A 4,465-nucleotide genomic window follows, 5' to 3' on the forward strand; every position below is an offset into this window, starting at 1 on the left:
GGAACAGATAGGCCTAAAACAGGCATGTTTTATTTCATTAAAAATGATTGGAAACACTTACACATAATACTTTAACATATATACAATTAGAGAGAGAATCACATGATATTAACATAAACAACTAGATATACTGAAGAGATTTGGATCTGTTGTGGCCAAGCCTGATGAACAAGTTGACTCTTCATGTAGTCCTCTGTTTAACTCCTGTCTGAGAGATCAGGGTGCGGTTTCCAAGTCCATTGTCCAAAATAGACCATAGAGTCAAGATGTTCAATCCTTAATTTGCGGGGCTCCTGCAGGATAACAACCAATGCCACCCTGCTTCCCGTGCCCCATTCCACAAAGGTGGGGCACGGGTCGCGTTTCCACCTCGAAAAAACGTGATCTGGACTGAGCCGTATTGAAAGAAAGACGTCATCTCAAGCGGGAGAGAACGTTTGCGGTGCTGGTTTGTGTCACGCAAGTACAGGGCTCTCATGTCTCATGCATTCGGCGTGAGACACACGCAATTCAACCCATGCACACGCTCGAACCTGGTCTCACGAAAATACGTGACACTGTCACTTGTGGAGGTGGGGCGGCGTCTGGCCTGCAGGGGGAGTATGGAGCACCGGGTCTGCTGGGGTGATGGAGTCTGATTGCTGACAGGTGTCTGCAATCTGACCCAATCAGGAAGTGTGTATTTATGTGCCTGCTCGTCTTTCAGTCAGGGGATGAGAGAGAGAGAGGGAAGATGCTCTCTGCGAGCCAGAGAAAGCGTCATAAGAGCTGGAGACGGATGGTTTGTTAACCCGAAGGTGGAAATAAACGGGAGTTCGCTCCATTTCCACAAAGAACTGTGTCCTGACTTCGCTGAACCCGTTACACTGGAGCCCAATGTGGGGCGGAGTCAATTATGGATCGATTGTCATTGGCCAGTGTCCTCGGACACCTGGCACAAACCGCGGAGCGTCAGACCCAGCTGCAGCAGGCCCAGAACGAGGTCCTGGTGGAACTGGCCCGCTCCTTGGCCACCGACCGGGAGGCCATGCGGGAGCTGCTCGGCTCCGGAGAACCCGGCGGGGATACCCGACGGTGGCGACATATATATGTCCCCAAGATTGGGGAGGCAGACGACCCAGAGGCCTTCCTGGAGACCTTCCGGGGGGTGGCCGAGGTCTCCGAGTGGCCGCAGGAGTGGGCCCACCGTCTACTGCCTCTGCTGACAGGAGAGGCCCAGCTCGCGGCCCACAGCCTACCAGCGGCGGCCCAGATGGACTTCGACACCGTCGCCAGGGCTATCCGGGACCGGTTGGGCCTAAACCCGGAGGAACATCGCCGCCGGTTCCGGGCCCTGGCCTTCACCGACGGCGACCGGCCCTTCACCTACGCCCAGCAGCTGCGGGACCAGGCGAGGAGGTGGCTGGGCCTGGGAAAAAACAGATAAAAGGAGATAGTGGAGCAGGTGGCCCTGGAGAGGTTCATCGAGGGGCTTCCGACCAGAACATCGACCTGGGTCCGGTACCACCAGCCCGGGAGCCTCTCGGCGGCCGTCAACATCGCGGAGGGCCACCTGGCTCCCCCTCTGTCGGACCGACGACCGCCGATCCCGAGCCCGCGGACCGGTGCGGCAGCCCTGCAGCGGGACAGGCCCAACCCGGGGGGCCGAGGGCGAGATGGGGGGGGGGGGTCCCAGTCAGGAGCAGGCACATAGTGCACCTTCCCACCCCATCCCGCAGACGGGCACTCGGACGACAGGGTTCCGTGTGCATTCCGTCCGTCTCCAGCTCTTATGATGCTCTCTCTGGCTCGCAAAGAGCGTCTTCCCTCTCTCTCTCTCATCCCCTGACTGAAAGACAAGCAGGCACATAAATACACACTTCCTGATTGGGTCAGATTGCACCTGTCAGCAATCAGACCCCATCACCCCAGCAGACCCGGTGCTCCATACTCCCCCTGCAGGCCAGACGCCGCCCCACCTCCACACACGTTATTTAATCTATTGAAACGTGATCAGGGACACGTAGGCCTATTTTCAAAATTTTGTATTTCAATTGGAAGTAGGCTATTTGTCGTGTCACTAAGCACGACTTCCAAACCTAGGTTCTGTCCGGGAGCGTTCTCCCTAATGTCCCTTATGGAGCTCCGTACAGATAAATAATTGAATTGTCTGTGATAAATAACAAATGACAGCTTTTGGCCACCCGTTTCTACTTAAAATTGTCTGTGATAACTAACAATATGACAGCTTTTGGCCACCCGTTTCTACTTTCACCTTTGATACTGAGAAATTGTGACAATACACGGATATATTAAATGCAGGTGCGCTGCTCTGTAGGCAAACCGCAAAGGAAAAAAGGGTAGCTGCTTCATCTGTTCTTTTTAGAATTGTATGTCTTCATGTTTATTTTATCTAGCCATCTATTCTCTTGTTTTTGGCTATGTGAATGGGGCCGGGTCGGGCCGATATTTCCCACCAATATACTCGGGCCGGGCCTTTGATCGAGCGTTTTAATTTTTATTTTACCATTGGTTTATTGGCCTAATCTGAGGAGAAATCTATGCCATAAACAGAAATATTATTGGCCTTTATTACACAGGTCTTCTCAATGCCGTGGAACGCTCCGTTCACTTGCATTGGTAGTAGTCCGGTGACTTGTCTAACCCAGCGTCTTCTGTTGCTAAGCGACGTCACCATCTTTGCGGACAAATTTTTTCTCTGCTGATCAACACTACGAATGGCCAAAAGACTTGTATCCCCCCCCCCCTTAAATAATTACTATGGCAGAATTATTATTATTATTATTCTCATTCAACTTGAACATGTGTTTTTACAGTAGAGTGGTGGAGGGATGACGTATGTTGGCCAACCCGGAAGTGAGCGTCGCCCTGGATTCCCTCGACAAAAAGCCAACGGGTTTTGCCATTGGATTTTGGATTATTGCAGAAACATTTGCATCTTTGAAGCACCTCCTCAAAAACTGAAAATAAATAAAAATAACCCTGAATGGAATGGAATGTAAACCAGTGCATTCTGAATGGGAGTGTTTCTCCGATTTTTCCATGCTACACAGAACGAAATGTAAACCCATGCAAATAAAGACTCTCTCACCCATGCAAATAAAGTTTTTGTCGTAAACTAGGGTCCGATGGTTATAAAATAGACAGATATTCCAAGGTATCCTTAAAAGGCACGTTGGATGTTTTTATTTTCTGCAGTTTAGACTTCGTATATCACCTATATTTGTAAGCAAAACACCAAGCTCATTGATTTAACGAGGCAGGGTTATTTGAAACAATTAATTAAATATGTGTGAGAGGTCAGTCCTCCTTCTGAGTTTGCTTCCTATTTATGTCTAGTGTACACCCCTACTGTCCACAAGCACCCCCCCCCCCCCCCCCCATATGGATTTGGAGAATTGTTGCCACGTCCCAGTGGTGTTGGTGTCATATATGAAAGAGGGCATTCAATTATACTACAATGATCAATTAGAAGGCCGAAGCCCCAAAGGAAGTGATGCAATAGGACGGTGAATATCTGTGCTGCCAAGTTCATACAAGTTATTAACCTGTGCATCCTCAGTAAAATTTGAGTGTCAAGAACTTCCTGAATGTTTAAGCATTGTATCAATTGGAAAAAATACGTTACCAAGGCATTAATGTAGCCTACTGCTGAAAAGCGTCTGGTGTATCGCAAAATGCAGTGTTTTGATTTTGCGTGGTGTGTTCATTCTATGCTTATGCGCATTGCATGGCATGCTGGTTACTAGACCACTCAGCATTCACTTGCTCTGCAGAGAAGGGCGGAGGACTCGGGACTCAGTTCTTAGGATGTCGTTCATTCAGAAATAACTAATCTTCTTGAGGTGGATTGTTCCTTTGTGCATGCGCAAATCGAAGATAAAAAGAAAGAGTTGAACGATCCACTGGCAGATATAGATCGTAATTACCATATCATATAAATATGTGTGCCATATTCAGTAGTTGAGCATAAACTGAGTGATGTACGGTAACACAGTCAAGAAATGTTCATAATCAATCACAATAATTAGGTTTATTTTGGTACATAGTTCTAGTTTAGGGCACTACACAGACACTACATCACGCAAAGTGATGCGCGTGAAAAGAAACAAGAACGAATGAGCGAAGTTAACGTTCCACTCGCAGATACAAACCGTAGGTACCGGATCGCACTATAGATTCATTATTTTTGACTGAATCTTTCATGAATCACAGATCACTAGTACGCTTCTGTCACCAACTGGCAAAAGGGTGTGTTTTGTCTCTGCATACCGACGTGGATCTTCGCGGATCTTCACAAACGTGCTCAAAAGAGAACTGTGATTTGAGCTTAATGAGATTTCCTTGTACACCTAACCATGCCTGGAAGCCAGGACTATGTGTTTTCCCTCAATACATTCCTTTTCCGATGGGATGTGGGGAGTTGCCAGCAATTCTGAGTGCTGGTGTCAGGTATTGTTGACAA

The sequence above is a fragment of the Gadus chalcogrammus genome, chromosome 5 (assembly GCF_026213295.1).
Source record: "Gadus chalcogrammus isolate NIFS_2021 chromosome 5, NIFS_Gcha_1.0, whole genome shotgun sequence".
Classification (NCBI taxonomy): Eukaryota; Metazoa; Chordata; class Actinopteri; order Gadiformes; family Gadidae; genus Gadus; species Gadus chalcogrammus.